Source organism: Podarcis liolepis (genome assembly GCF_965112155.1).
Source record: "Podarcis liolepis genome assembly, chromosome: W".
In the NCBI taxonomy this organism is placed as follows: Eukaryota; Metazoa; Chordata; class Lepidosauria; order Squamata; family Lacertidae; genus Podarcis; species Podarcis liolepis.
This window is the reverse complement of record NC_139568.1, coordinates 38,302,135-38,318,716: the sequence shown is the minus strand read 5'-3', so window position 1 is coordinate 38,318,716 and position 16,582 is coordinate 38,302,135.

Sequence of the window (16,582 nt, the reverse complement as noted above, 5' to 3'; positions counted from 1 at the left end):
CCTGAGAAGGAGGATAGTTCAGCAACACAGGAGCCAGATATATGGAGAAACGTGACTCAAAGAAGTAGGAGGCCCAGGGTTCACTCTGATTGTTTAGAAATACACAATCGCTTTGAGGTCCTCTCCCCTAGCATGGAAGACGAAGAGCAGACTCCATTTGAGGATCTCTCCCTCATTACAGTCGATCAGGTATATGAAGACGAGCAGCAAAGTCAGTCCTCAGGGAATCTGCAGGCGACCTTGGAACAGACAGCTCACAGAAGAACCCCGACCAAACCCAAGAGGAGGCGTGTAGTGGTGATAGGGGATTCCCTACTGAGGGGAACAGAAGCAGTGATCTGTGGGCCTGACAAGATGTCTCGGGAAGTGTGCTGTCTCCCCGGGGCTAAGATCCAAGATGTAACTGAACGACTGCAAAAAATCATAAAACCCACTGACGAATACCCCTTCCTCTTGGTTCATGTGGGAACCAATGACACTGCAAACAATAGCCTCCAGAAGATCAAAAGAGACTACGAGGCTCTCGGCAGGAAATTGAAGCAACTAAATGCACAAATTGTCATCTCGTCTGTCCTCCCAGTTGAACGACGTGGCCCAGGGAGAGAGGGGAAAATAGTGGAAGTGAACAGCTGGCTTCGCAAATGGTGTAAACAGGAACGGTTTGGATTCTTAGATCACGGACTGCAGTTTCTTGAAGATGGACTTCTGGCAAGTGATGGGCTGCACCTCACAACGGTTGGGAGAAATGTTTTTGCCAAAAATCTCAGAAACCTCATCAGGAGGGCTTTAAACTGACTAATGTGGGGGAGGGAGACAGTGCTCCTGAAGGTAGGAGTCTATCAATTAATGAAGATGATCATCCAAATGTCATAGACCAAATGGAGCAAACAGCACGCGGACCTAGTGGAGGGAGGAAAAAATCCTTAAATAAGAGACACGGGGGAATGATTAATGGACTTCAATGTCTGTACACTAATGCGCAAAGCATGGGAAATAAACAAGATGAGCTTGAGCTCTTGGTACAGCAAACTAAATATGACATAATAGGCATCACTGAAACCTGGTGGGATAAGTCCCACGATTGGAATGTAATAATGGGGGGATACAATCTATTTCAGAGAAACAGACCAGACAAGAAAGGAGGAGGAGTGGCGTTATATGTCAGGGATGTGTATACCTGTGAAGAGATCCAAGATTTAGAACCTCAAAGCCAAAGTGAGAGCATTTGGGTCAAAATTAAGGGAGAGAAGAATAACAGAGACCTCATTGTGGGAGTTTACTATAGATCCCCAAGCCAAACGGAGGACATAGATGCTGCCTTCCTGGAACAGATGGCCAAGCATGCAAAAGGAAGGGAGATAGTAGTAATGGGGGACTTCAATTACCCGGATATTTGTTGGACGTCAAACTCAGCCAAGAGCATAAGGTCAAACAGATTCCTCACTGGCCTTGCAGACAACTTCATTGTCCAGAAAGTGGGAGAAGCAACAAGAGGAACAGCCATTTTAGATCTGGTCCTAACCAATGTTGATGACCTGGTTAGTGGGGTAGATGTGGAAGGATCATTAGGCGCGAGTGATCATGCTCTTCTGAAGTTTACTATACAGCGGAAAGTAGCAGCCAAGCATACTAGGACTCAATTTCTTGACTTTAAGAAAGCCGACTTCATAAAACTTAGGGAAGTGCTGGGTGAGATCCCATGGACAGTAATACTAAAAGGAAAGGGAGTTCATGATAGCTGGGAGTTTGTTAAGAGGGAGATAGTAAAAGCACAACGTCAGGCAATACCAATGAGACGAAAACATGGAAGGTGCCTAAAGAAACCAGGGTGGCTATCTAAAGAACTTTTAACTGAATTAAGATTAAAAAAGGATGTGTACAAAAAATGGAAAAGGGGGGAAACCACCAAAGAGGAATTCAAACAAATAGCCAGCACGTGTAGACACAAAGTCAGAAAAGCTAAAGCACAGAATGAACTCAGGCTTGCTAGAGAGGTTAAAAGCAACAAAAAAGGCTTTTATGGGTATGTTCGTAGCAAAAGGAAGAACAAAGAAACAGTGGGGTCACTCAGAGGAGAAGATGGTGAAATGCAAACAGGGGACACAGAAAGGGCTGAACTCCTCAATGCCTTCTTTGCCTCAGTCTTCTCTGATAAAGAAAACAATGCCCGACCTGAAGAATTTGGAGCAAATGATTCAGCAAAGGAAACACAGCCCAGAATAACTAAGGAGATAGTACAAGAATATTTGGCTAGATTAGATGTATTCAAGTCTCCAGGGCCAGATGAACTGCATCCAAGAGTATTAAAAGAACTGGCAGATGTGATCTCAGAACCACTGGCAGTCATCTTTGAGAATTCCTGGAGAACAGGCGAAGTCCCGGCAGACTGGAGGAGGGCAAATGTTGTCCCTATTTTCAAAAAGGGGAAAAGAGAGGACCCAAATAATTACCGCCCAGTCAGTCTGACATCAATAGCAGGGAAGATTCTGGAACAGATCATTAAGCAAACAGTCTGTGAGCACCTAGAAAGGAATGCTGTGATCACCAATAGTCAGCATGGATTTCTGAAAAATAAGTCATGTCAGACTAACCTGATCTCGTTTTTTGACAGAATTACAAGCCTGGTAGATGAAGGGAACGCAGTGGATGTAGCCTACCTTGATTTCAGCAAGGCATTTGACAAGGTGCCCCATGATATTCTTGTAAAGAAGCTGGTAAAATGCGGTCTTGACTATGCTACCACTCAGTGGATTTGTAACTGGCTGACTGACCGAACCCAAAGGGTGCTCATCAATGGTTCCTCTTCATCCTGGAGAAAAGTGACTAGTGGGGTGCCACAGGGTTCTGTCTTGGGCCCGGTCTTATTCAACATCTTTATCAACGACTTGGATGATGGACTCAAGGGCATCCTGATCAAATTTGCAGATGACACCAAACTGGGAGGGGTGGCTAACACCCCAGAGGACAGGATCACACTTCAAAACGACCTTGACAGATTAGAGAACTGGGCAAAAGCAAACAAGATGAATTTTAACAGGGAGAAATGTAAAGTATTGCACTTGGGCAAAAAAAATGAGAGGCACAAATACAAGATGGGTGACACCTGGCTTGAGAGCAGTACATGTGAAAAGGATCTAGGAGTCTTGGTTGACCACAAACTTGACATGAGCCAACAGTGTGACGCGGCAGCTAAAAAAGCCAATGCAATTCTGGGCTGCATCAATAGGAGTATAGCATCTAGATCAAGGGAAGTAATAGTGCCACTGTATTCTGCTCTGGTCAGACCACACCTGGAGTACTGTGTCCAGTTCTGGGCACCACAATTCAAGAAGGACACTGACAAACTGGAACGTGTCCAGAGGAGGGCAACCAAAATGGTCAAAGGCCTGGAAACGATGCCTTATGAGGAACGGCTAAGGGAGCTGGGCATGTTTAGCCTGGAGAAGAGGAGGTTAAGGGGTGATATGATAGCCATGTTCAAATATATAAAAGGATGTCACATAGAGGAGGGAGAAAGGTTGTTTTCTGCTGCTCCAGAGAAGCGGACACGGAGCAATGGATCCAAACTACAAGAAAGAAGATTCCACCTAAACATTAGGAAGAACTTCCTGACAGTAAGAGCTGTTCGACAGTGGAATTTGCTGCCAAGGAGTGTGGTGGAGTCTCCTACTTTGGAGGTCTTTAAGCAGAGGCTTGACAACCATATGTCAGGAGTGCTCTGATGGTGTTTCCTGCTTGGCAGGGGGTTGGACTCGATGGCCCTTGTGGTCTCTTCCAACTCTATGATTCTATGATTCTATGATTCTATGATTCTATGAATTTCATTGCTAGATGTTCAAGACCTGACATAGCTGTAAGCACTAACCTGCTTAGCAGACATGCCAACAATCCTACTGTTCAGGATTGGAAAGCTCTGAAGCGCATAGCCCGCTATTTGAAGGGGACTTTACACTACAGACTGAGGTTCACAAGTCAGAAGACTGGAGGTCTTGAAATCTTTGCAGATGCTAGTTTTGGAAGTGACACCACGGATGGTACAAGCACTTCTGGACTGTGCTACATGTACAACCACTGTCTGTTTGACTGGCTGTGCAAAAAGCAGATGACAGTAAGCCTAAGTTCCTGTGAGGCAGAACTCAATGCCCTGTCATCTTCACTCATGGGTTGTGAATGGTTGATGTAACTGTTTCAGGACATCAGAGTCAAAGTGACATGTCCTATACAGGTGTATCAAGATAACAGATCCTGTTTGGCTTTGTTGGCCTCAGAGAGTTGCAAGCAAAGAACCAAATATTTGCAGATAAAGCTACATTGTGCAAGAGAGTGTATTCAGAAAGGACTCATTCTGGTGTCCTACATGCCAGGAAACGAAATTCCTACAGATCTGTTGTCTAAGGTTGTTAACAGAGAACAACTTAAGGTTTATGTACAGAGGTTGCAATTGGGTTGAACCACAAGTACGACAGGTTACATGGAAAGGGGGAGGATGTAGTTCCATTCCACCTTAAAAGGGTACAGGCATGATATTTGTGTGTCACATGCCTGTTTACTTCCAGCACTTTCTATATAGCTTTTGTATATAGCTTTTGTGTTACTGCTTTTTTTTGCTGCAGACAAAGGGAAGCAGACATATTTTTTTCCTTTGTTCCTGCTGCTGAATAAAATGCTGTAATATAATGCTTACACGTTTCTCTGTCCACCTCTTCTGCTGTGAGAAGATTTACACACTCTGCTGATAGAGCATGCATGGGTCTCTAAACATATCTGAGACTGGTAATACCACCCTGGTATTACCTTCTCTAATGCAGCCCTGTTTAGGGCAGATGGAGTGCATTTATCTGACAAAGGTGGTTGGCCAAGGTCCCAGATGGCTTGAAGGACTGTTTGCGAAGTAAGGGTGTTGGCGGCGAGCGCTAGGCTCGTGTGGGAGTTAGGCATTGGCTTATTGAAGTGGGTGGGAGGGGAGGTGCAGCCATCACCTGCCCCTCCATGAATAAGGGTATTCCGGTAAAGGAATCTGGGGGTCCTGGATCTCGTCCGAAGTCCGTTTGAGGGGCTAGGGCCATGCCAGGACCACAGGAACCCTGGGGTGAGCTTTGGTTGGTCTTCATCAATGTTGTTCCCTCGTTTGGTGTTTACCCTTTCAGACTTCCAGCCAGAGAGGCAGGAGTCAGTTATAGTCTGTTGCCAATGCCTAAGACAACACCGCTCACTTTGCTGTAATCAATAACGTTGTGGCCTAACTTTTGCCCAATAACTTAAACTAAAATTATGAGTCAGTGTGAAGTTATTTTCAGGGGAAGGGCTTGGGGGCCTCGAAACGCAAGTGCTTGTCTGGTTATTATGAACCTTATGTTTTTAATGGGTTTTGTAATAAGGAGAGAGAGAGATCCAGAGGGGCGGGGGAAGAATGTGAGAGACAAGAGTGCCTAAAGGTAAAGGTAAAGGGACCCCTGACCGTTAGGTCCAGTCGCGGACGACTTTCGGGATGCGCGCTCTATAGGCCGAGGGAGCTGGCATTTGTCCGCAGACAGTTTTTCTGGGTCATGTGGCCAGCATGACTAAGCTGCTTCTGGAGAACCAGAGCAGTGCACAGAAATGCCGTTTACCTTCCCGCCGGAGCGGTACCTATTTATCTACTTGTACTTTGATGTGCTTTCGAACTGCTAGGTTGGCAGGAGCAGGGACCGAGCAACGGGAGCTCACCCCGTCGCGGGGATTCGAACCGCCAACCTGTTGGGAAACTGCCAGGGAGATAACGTCCATCATGGCCCCCAAGCCGGAGTTCGGAGTTTCCATCGGCCTCCCGTAGTCACGCAGAACCAACAGTTAGGGGCACAAAGCCTTAGAAATTCCTAGCCACATTCCAGGGCTTGGTGCACCCTCTTTCAGCAGAAAGCACAGTCAAAAGCTTGCACCGCAGAAGAGCAGTAGAGCATATTTACAGACTTTATTTAGCGTAGAACAGAACAAAAGAAAACACGTCCATACTGTGTCAGCATCTCTGGCCAACTGAAAACGAAAGGAATATCAGCAACATACACATCCTGTTAACAGGACATGCGCAGACTCTGACTCCCAAAGCCTGCTCCCTTTTAAGGTGGAACGGGAATATCCTAACATCCTCCCCCTTTCCGTGTAACCTGTTGTACCTGTGGTTCACCCAATTGCAACCTTTGTACATAAACCTTAAGTTGTTCTTTGTTAACAACCTTAGACAACAGATCAGCAGGAATTTCATTTCCTGCCATGTAGGACACCTGAATCAGTCCTTTCTGAATACACTCTCTTGCACGATGTAGCTTAATCTGCAAGTACTTGGTTCTCTGCTTGCAACTCTCGGAGTTCAGCAAAGCCAAACATGATCTATTGTCTTGATACACTTGTATAGGACATTTCACAAAAACCCCGATGTCCTTAAACAGTTGCATCAACCATTCACAATCCATGAGTGAAAATGACAGAGCATTGAGTTCTGCTTCACAGGAACTTAGGCTCACTGTTGTCTGCTTCTTGCACAACCAGTCAAACAGGCAGTGGTTGTACATGTAGCATACTCCAGAAGTGCTTGTACCATCCGTGGTGTCACTTCCAAAACTTGCATCAGCAAAGATTTCAAGACCTCCAGTCTTCTGACTGGTGAACCTCAGCCTGTAGTGCATAGTCCCTTTCAAATAGCGGGCTATGCGCTTCAGAGCTTTCCAATCCTGAACTGTAGGATTGTTGGCATGTCTGCTAAGCAGATTACAGCTTACAGCTATGTCAGGTCTTGAACATCTGGCAATGAAATTCAGCTTGCCTAGAATGCATCTGTATAGCGTTGTGTCAGAAAACGCTTCAGCAGTACTGTCTACCTGGTAACCTGTCACCATCGGTGTGTCTGCTGGGTTTGCATCAACCAAATTCAACCTGGTTAACACATCAGCAATTTTCTGTGTTTGGTGTACCAGAAAATTACCTGCTTGGTCCTTCTCCACCTGCAGAGAAAGATAGTTGGATACCTCACCAAGATCCTTCATGTCAAAGTGCTCCTTCAGTTGAGCTAGGGTGCTTTGGTAAAAAGCCTGATTCTTCCAAAACATCAGAAGATCATCAACAAAACATAAACAATACAGTTTGTTTTGCCCCTCCTCCTTGACAAACACACATGGATCAGCTTTGCCCTGGTGAAAACCTAGAGAAAGCAATGTCTCAGTGAGTTTTGTGTTCCAACACCTGGCACTCTGCTTGAGACCATATAAGGATTTCCGCAGTTTACAGACCATTCCCTTCTGTATCTGCATCCCATCAGGTGGAAGCATGAACAGCTCCTCCCCCAAAATCCCGTACAAAAAAGCTGTATTAATGTCATGATGGGTAACATGCAGTTTCTCCTCCGCAGCGACCTTGAGCATCAGCCGAATGCTCTCATATTTGACTGTGGGAGAGTAGGTCTCGTGGTAATCCTGTCCTGGTACCTGTGAAAAACCTCTGGCAACCAATCTGGCTTTGTGTCTGACTACCTTGCCATTCTGGTCTGTCTTGGCCTTGAAGACCCATTTGCTGCCAACCAGTCTCATTCCTGGGACTACCGGTACCAATTCCCAAGTTTGGTTCCTGTTCAAGGAATCAACTTCAGCCTTCATGGCATTAAGCCAAGGCTCAGCATCTTTAGAGGTTAACTCCTGAACCTCTTTGAAGCTTGAAGGTTCCCACACCTTCTCTGAGCTACTAAGAACAGCAGTTGCTGTCTTAGCAAACTCATCTGCATACCTCTTTGGAGGTCTGCCTTTGGTCGCCCTTTCAGATCTGCGTACTAGACGCAAGTCTTCTGGACTCATCTCCTCTTTCTTAGGAGAAAAGTGACCAATGGTGAACAGTGGTTCTTCCAGTTCATTGTCAGACACATCAGATGGTCTGACTGAGGCCTTTGCGCTCTTGTAGTCTGCTGTGTCATCACTGCTACCGACATCAGCAGCAGCAGCAGCGCCGCCCACTGAACTGGAATCCGAACTCTGATCATTATCATCATCATCCTCATCATCATCATCATCATCCTCATCCTCATCAGCAGCAGCTTTCTCATCTTTAGCTGCTTGCTTGACATCACCTTCATCCTCCTCTGGGTAACTTTGGAAAATTCCCACATTTTCCCCCCACTTAGGATTGTACTCAACACTCCTTGTGAACTTAATGGACTTAGAGTCAGTCATCCATACCCTGTATGCACCTTTTTCGTACCCCATAAACAAACCATGTGCCCCACGCTTCCCAAGCTTGTTGGTTTGTTGTGTGCGTATCCACATGTCAGAACCAAAAATTCTCATGTGTTTGGTGTTGGGTTTCTTGCCAAACATCTTCTCATAGGGGGTACAACCAATGGGTGATGACAATCTGCGATTATAGGAGTAAACCAAATTCCCCAGAGCCTCCCCCCAAAACTTATCAGGGAGATTGGCATCATGCAACAAGGTTTTGATTCCTTGCAGCAATGTTTGATTTGCTCTCTCCGCAAGCCCATTCATCCATGGCGATCTGGGCGTTGACATGTCATGCTGGATTCCCTTCTCAGTCAGGAAAGCTTCAAACTGCTGAGAAGTAAACTCCCCGCCCCGATCAGTAAAAAAACAAGAAATACGTTTACCGTGCACATTTTCCAACCAAGCACAGAATTCCTTAAACTTCGGAAACGCTTGCGATTTCTGTTCGAGCAAATACACATGAATGTACCTGGAAAAAGAATCAATCAGAATCATGAAGTACCTTGCTCCTCCTATAGAGGGCGCAAGTGGCCCAACCAGGTCCGCATGCACTAGCTGGTAGGGCTTGGAAGCCTGCCTGCTAGACTCCTTCCCTTTTGGAGCAACCTTCACCTTGTTCTCTGCACAGGATACACATTTCATGTGAAATTTACAGGGTTTGATGTTCAAACCCTCAACCACCTCTGGCATCTTGGCCAGTGCCTTCCAAGAGAGGTGACCAAACCGGCGATGCGCATCGTGAATGCAACCTGCATGAAGAACTTTGTTAGTTTGTGCAACACAACAAGAATCAGCATTAGATACAACAGCAGTGTCATCATAAGTTATATGGAACAATCCATCCATAAACTTTGCATGCAAATAGTCCTCTTTGCCTTTACTGATGACACAGACGCTCCTCTTGAAGGAAATCTGAAAACCACGCCCAGTAAGCTGTGGGACGCTCAGCAAGTTGCTTGCAGCTCCTGGAACAAAAAGTACATTACTGATGGTAGTGTGCAGACTTGCAAGTTTCACAGTCCCTTCTCCTGCAATTTGCAACGTCCTTCCATCAGCCAGGTGGATCTCACCTTCCTGAGGCTTGAAGGAGATAAAGAGATGGCGATCCTTCGAGATGTGGCGATTCGCACCTGAATCAACAATAAATCTGCCTTTGGCTGTTGGAGCAGTCCTTACAGCAAGCAAACCCTTGTTTTTCATCGGCGTGGGCTTTTGCAGCTTGCCCCCCTGCTGCTCCTGGCCAGCAGACGTGCCTTTAGCCTTTGGTGAAGCTGTGCCAGCAAGCAAAACCTTGCTTTCCACTGGCGTGGGCTTTTGCAGCTTGCCCCCCTGCTTCTGGTCAGCAGACGTGCCTTTAGCCTTTGGTGAAGCTGTGCCAGCAAACAACGCTTTGTTTTTCCCTTGCGCGGGCTCTTCACCCTCCCTCTGCTCCTGGCCATCTGCAGGCGGCTGCCTGTGTTTACCTTTGCCTTTCCGGCCTCTGCAAAGGCGATGGCCTTGGTTCTCACGAGAATCAGAGCTCTCAGCTGCCGACTCCTTGGATCCCCCTGGAGGCTGGAATGCTGCCTGGGATGACGTGACGGTCAGCTCCCCCTGCAGCTTGCAACCGGTGCCCTCAGCATCCCTACATTCATTCGTATTCTGGGAAACAGCTAGGACCTCCGATGCAGTCAAACTCTGGGCTGGGATTATTGGCTTGCAAGCTTTCATCAAAGCAGTCCACATCCCACGTGCAGTGGTGTTGCCAGCCAGCGTCTTAATTTCCTCAAGAGATACGGATAGGACTATTACGTCCATCGCTCTCGAATCAGCTGATCTCCATTTCTCTGTCAGAGAAACTGGGGGGGCTTCAGAAACGACATGCCATACCCCAAACTGACGCAGCAAACTCTCACACCATTTTGCCCAGGTTTCATAATTCTGCCCATCCAACTTAGGGCATTCAGCATTTTCAGAAGCTTGGAAAAACTCCATTTCCAGCTTTTTCTTTGAGCCGTGAGCCCTCTATGCCTTCAAAGACTCCTTATCTTGGCAGCCATTAATCACGAAGCCTTTTTGGCTCAGCTCCCAGGCCAATTAAGCCTTGCCGGAGATCAAAGGCTCTTTGCCGAGGTAAAACAGAAAAAGCGTCCCTTTCCTTCGCTTTTTCCCCCTTCATACCTCTCAAACGCAGTCTGTTGCAGCTTTACTCTCCTGTAGGTGCCGTGAATCTGGGCCCGAAACCTTGTTGTTGGGAAACTGCCAGGGAGATAACGTCCATCATGGCCCCCAAGCCGGAGTTCGGAGTTTCCATCGGCCTCCCGTAGTCACGCAGATCCAACAGTTAGGGGCACAAAGCCTTAGAAATTCCTAGCCACATTCCAGGGCTTGGTGCACCCTCTTTCAGCAGAAAGCACAGTCAAAAGCTTGCACCGCAGAAGAGCAGTAGAGCATATTTACAGACTTTATTTAGCGTAGAACAGAACAAAAGAAAACACGTCCATTCTGTGTCAGCATCTCTGGCCAACTGAAAACGAAAGGAATATCAGCAACATACACATCCTGTTAACAGGACATGCGCAGACTCTGACTCCCAAAGCCTGCTCCCTTTTAAGGTGGAACGGGAATATCCTAACACAACCTTCTGATGTGCAAGCCCTAGGCTCTGTGGTTTAGACCACAGTGCCACCCGCGTCCCTCAGGAGTGCTTAGTACTTGTTATTGGCAAAAAGGTGAGCCTAGGTGGGTGTCTCAGCAAGTGTCTCTCCCCCACACGACACAACTCCGGCAGTTAATTATTGCAGATTTATTACTACATTACAAGGAGCTCTGGTAAGTCCTCTGATGATGATCCAGCTGCCGAAACATGGTGATTCCTCCCTTTCCTGTCCCAGCAGGAAATCCCCCACCTTTTCCTCCTTCCAGCCCCCTTCTTCTCGGCTAGCTTCAAAAGTCTCCTGCTTCTGGGCGATTCCACCCCTCCTATCTCCCCCTCTCCTTCTGTTTTGTCTTCACTGGAGCCTGTCAGTTGCATTCCAGTTCGCTGTGCCTCTCTGTACAGAGGTCAAATTCCTGCTACTCCCCGCTTCTCCCTCCTCTCTGAGGCATTCTCTTCCCTCTGCCTCTGTACTTGCTTGATCTACCCTTTTCAGTGAGGGAACCTCTGACAGCAAGAGCCCATTCCACTCTGAAGAGAGAAAGAAACCAACTTGAAGGCTGTCAGGTCCCATTAACATCCTCTAAAGCGCCACAGAAAGCCATATGGAGTGCATGCAGTCAAGAGAAATTAGGGGTTCAAGCCAGGTGATTCCCCCTCCCCCCATGAAGCAGATCACTCATGGAAGCAGGCTGCACTTCCTTAATAGCTGCCATTCAGAATGCTGTGGCTGCCATCAGATTAAACCAACTTGGGACAAGCCCCCAATTTCTCACCAAAAAGAGGTTTTTCCTTCTTGAATGGAAAATTTGTGTACAATTTCCTGGTGGCTCGGGGAGGGGGGGGGTCCAAAGCCTGGACAACTGATGTGCCCCAGCAATAGTAGATACTAATGATGATGCAACATGGGCCTAAGGCAAGTGTGGAGAACCTTTGGCCATTCAGAAGCTGCTTAATGATAACTCCCATCAGCTTTAGCAAGCATGGGTAATGGCCAAGGATTGTGATACTTGCCATCCACCAACATCTGGGGTGCCAAGGGTCCTCACACCTGGTCTAAGTGCTGAGGATATAGTAAATCAGTAGATAAGTTATCTAAAATTAAAAGTGGGATGCTTTACATAAATAACATTAGGACAGCTTCTTGGGCCAGAGATGCATCAGTTGTAGAGACTTGCTCTTTTGTAAATGTCTGAGCACCAAGTTCCATATAAACATCCATAGCAAAGGGAAATATGGAAGAGACACTTACCTTGCCATCGTCCGTGTATACATTTTCATGATACCCCTTGACAATTGTTCGGTAAATGAAGAGGCTCCGCATTATCACTATGACTTTTAACACTTTTCCTAATGTGACCTGTCAGGGGGGTGTAGGGAAGTAAATGTGACAAAAAAAGACAATGGTAAGAAACACATACTTCATAATTTAAAAGACTGAAAAGCAAATGGGGGATTTTCTATGTGAGCATCAGAGAAGAACCCTTTCATCATAGTGCTTAGGTTCTGAACTATATATTATGCATGTCAAAATGGCATCCCCATGTTGAGTTCTCCCCTCCTCCCCACCAATATTTAGGGTTATCTAGCTCCTAAATACCACCACCTCGCAAGTTTTTCTGTTTCCAGTAGTCCCTTTCCAACAGGGAGGCTGATGATGTCCAAGCCAAGGAGGGGGAAACTTATGTCACAATTACTTTCCACATATCAATCCTGCCCCACTCTTGAACCTTCAGCTATGGATTTGGATAGAGCAAATAGTATTCAGCATGGATTTATTAAAAGTATTTGCTGATGTCATATTTGGGTCAGAACAGAAGCAACCTCATCCTGAGCTCCAAAGTTAAAGTTGAGCTTTGGGTTACCAAAACCAGAACAGGAACTAATCTGGAAAGAAAGCACGAAATCATGTCTTTTGATTTTGAAAAACACTGGCAAGTAAAGGCTGTGAAAAGTAATATTTCTGCATTTCACAAAATGAATAAATAAAACTAAAACAGAGCCCAAGAGAAATGCCAAAATAGCCAGAAGCCTCTAGGCCCACCTGCTCAAGAGAGGGGGATGAGCAAGATGGAAAATGATCAAGTTGAGTGGAGGGTTTGGTGAAGAACATGAGATATACAAAAAAACTCACTTGATAAACACAGTGATAACAGTGTGGTATTCTCTACCACAGTATAATGTGTTGAAGTGTATACTGTTTTGGAGGGTAAAATAAGCGACAGCTGTAGCTGTGCAGAGGAAAGAAAAGACAAGCAGATTAATTGAAGCCTTCAACAGACTCTCTTTTGGGGGCATTTTGCTTGATAAAAATGATAGCACAACCTGCCCTATACTCCTAGATCTAAGGAAGGAAATAACTTTATATAATGTGCATTCACTTCTGCTGAACACTTAAGCACTATTTGTTCATGAAAACACAGGTTTTTCTAAAGTTTTCACAACAGGCATGTTAATATTAAAAACTTCCAGTTCTGTGCCAATATTGTATTGACACTGGAATTCCAGCAGCTGTTATGTTGACTGGAAAAGCAGAGGCACAGCGTTTCAGCAAATGATGGTGGTTTTGGAAATGAGGAGCAGTCCTGTGGGATCAGAGATGCCACTTCCAAAAGGCAGGTGACAGAAGGGAGAAAACCTGAAGCTCTTTTTTAAAAAAAACAATTTTTATTAATTTTCCATTAATAACATTCCAATTAATAACATGTCAAATCATACCACATCATAGCACAAATAATAAAGCCAATTCTACATTCCAAATTAAATAATTTAAAAAGGACTTCCCATGTTCTGGCCGGAAGGAGAGACTCTTTTATTCTTGTTCCTGCATTTTTCTCTGTTGTTTATTCCCAAGATCATAATTCCGATCTTAATCCTTTATCGTCATCACAATCACTGGTATGCGACTTTCAATCGTGTTTAACAAATCCATATATATGTTGGCTTGCAAGAGGAATTTTATTCTTGTTGTTACCTGTCAGGGGTTTAGGAGCAGAGGCACGGGCAAGGGAGGAAACAGAGAGCGAAGGGGAGGAGGCAGAAGAAAAGATGAGTGATGACGACGACCCGAGATCTCCTAGTCTTTCCAGTGAATCAGAGGATTCACAGAAAGGAGCACCAGTGGCCAGGGCAAGGGGGGAGTCTAGGGGGGCACCCCAGGAAGATAGAGCCAGAGGGGACTCAGGGGGGAGCAGCTGGAAATCGGGACCAGCGTCACCGCCAGGAAGCAGGGAAGAGGAAAGGAGCCAGGGGGGAAGCGCTGGCAGCTCACCACAGGAGGGAGGGCACGAGTCAGGAGTGGCCACACCTCCATCGGGGAGCGAAGAGACGGTTAGACGGAAGGTGGAAGGTTGGGCGCGCGCGCCAAGTTCAAATGCAGAGGAAGGCGGCGCAGTAAGCAGCCCCGAAAGGGAACCAGGTCCTAAAGCCCGGCGCAAGGAGGCAGGAGGGTCCGGGTCAGCGTCAGAAGAATCCCGGAAGGAAGAAGCACCGGGGGGTAGAGGGACCCAGAGGAGGACAGTCAGGCGGAAAAGGTGGAGCAAGGCTAGGATATTAAGTTGGTGCACACGGGGCGGAGACTCAGACGGAGCTTCGCCGATCTAGCTACTAGACGTAGAGTTGCGCGCAGCAGCGTGAGAATGGAAACTGTAATTCAATAAAGACTTTTACTTAATGATCGCTGGCTAGCGTGATCCTCTGTGAGCTAGGATCTTCAAGCAGCTCTGACAGTAAGCTCCGTCTCACAATTGTGGGCATCTACAGCCTCGAGGAGGGGAGAGAAACAGGTGCCTACTAGCGAGCTCACGAACGGCAGACGACATGACGGCTGAGCAGCAGATAGAGGAACTCAGAAAAGCAGTGGCACAACTGAATGCCGAGGCTCTCGCATCCAGGAAGAGAGAGGAGGAAGCAGCTGCCGCCTGCAGGGATCTCCAGGTCAGGTTAGACGTGCTGACAAAGCAGACACCCCGGCAGGAGGGAATTGGGTTGGCGAGACGGACAGGCGGGCTGGTCTCTCACTTCGATGGGAACCTGCAACAGTATCCCAACTTTAGAGCCGACGTACTGTGCGCACTGCAACTGCTGCATAAAGACTTTAGAGATGAGCAAGAGAGAGTGGGATTCATCATGTCCCATTTGCATGGGGATGCTAGAGCATGGCTACGCAATTTATGGAGAGATAAGGATCCGGCGCTCCAGAATGCAGATGCCTTTATTAAAGCGATGGATGGGTGTTTTTTATCAAGTATTGACGTGGATCTTGCACGGAAGGAGGTGCATGGGCTGAGACAAGGGAGGGCCAGCGTCAGGCAGTATCATGCCCGCTTTTTCGCCTTGGTCAGTGCCCTGGAATGGGACAGAGATTCGGCTCCTGTAAGAGACCTCTTTTGGGAGGGGCTGCACAACTCGATTAAAGATGAGATCGCGAGGGGGGAGAGACCCCGAACCACCCAGGAGGTCGTTCAGAGGGCACTGGCAGTGGGGGTGAGGCTGGAAGGACGTCCGTGGAGCAGGGACGAAGGGCGTGGAGGGCGCGAACCAGCCAGGGGCCCCTCCTTCCTTCCCAGAGAAGCAGCGCGGGCGCAATCCACGCCTCCGCCAGGAGGAGGAGCCGAACCTATGGAGGTTGGAGGTGCAAGGGCTCAGTCAGCAACCAGAGCCCTAGCACCGGCAGCAGTGAAAGCGAAGCCTCCTAGAGGGAACAGGAAGTGTTACGTCTGTGAGGAGCCAGGGCATATGGCAAAAGAGTGTCCCCAGAGGCTCCACAAGCTTACTGCAGCCTCGGCAATGGTGACTGCAGCAACGCAGCAAGGGGGACCACAGCAGGGAAACGACGCAGTCTGGCTGGAGGAAGAGGCCCTGGGGCCCAGCCAGACGTGTTAGTGACGCAGTCCCCAGAGGTTTTACAGCCCGTGAACCCCCTCCCGCCCAAACCAGTGGTGAGGCTCACCGCATCTCTCCAGCTGCCCAATGGAATCACCACTGACGTGCCCATCACAGTTGACTCGGGCAGCAACGCGGACTTTATAGGGCAGGACTTTGTCGACAAGCACGCTATACAGTTGCTGCCGGCCACACTGCCCCTGCAGGTTGTCACGGTGGATGGCAGGGAGTTGCTAGGGGGGCAAGTGGTGAAGCAGACGCCGCCCATGGCGATGCGACTTGGGAATCACAAAGAAATCATCAGCTTCAATGTCACTCAACTATCGGATACGCCCATTGTATTGGGAATGAGTTGGCTGGACAAGCACAGCCCAACGCTGGCTTGGTACCAGAGGCAGCTGATCTTCGGCTCTTCCTTTTGTGCTGAACACTGCATCGTGCCCCGGCAGGAAGGAGAGGAAGAGGAGTCACAGCTGCTGCTAGGCACGCTGCAAGCGATTCCCCACAAGTACGCAGAATTTTTGGAAGTTTTCTGCGAGAAGGAGGCAGACAGGCTACCCCCTCACAGACCATATGACTGCAAGATTGACCTGCTGCCGGGGGTGGCGCTGCCTAAGGGGAAACTGTATTCCATGTCAGAGGACGAGCTGCAGGAACTCAAACAGTTCATAGATCATAATTTGGAGCGCGGTTTCATCCGAGAGTCCAAGGCAGCGGGGGGCAGTCCAGTATTCTTTGTTAAAAAGCGAGACACGCCCCAAAAAAGACTGGTCGTGGACTATCGCATTTTAAACAATGGGACCAAGCCGTCGGACTTCCCCAT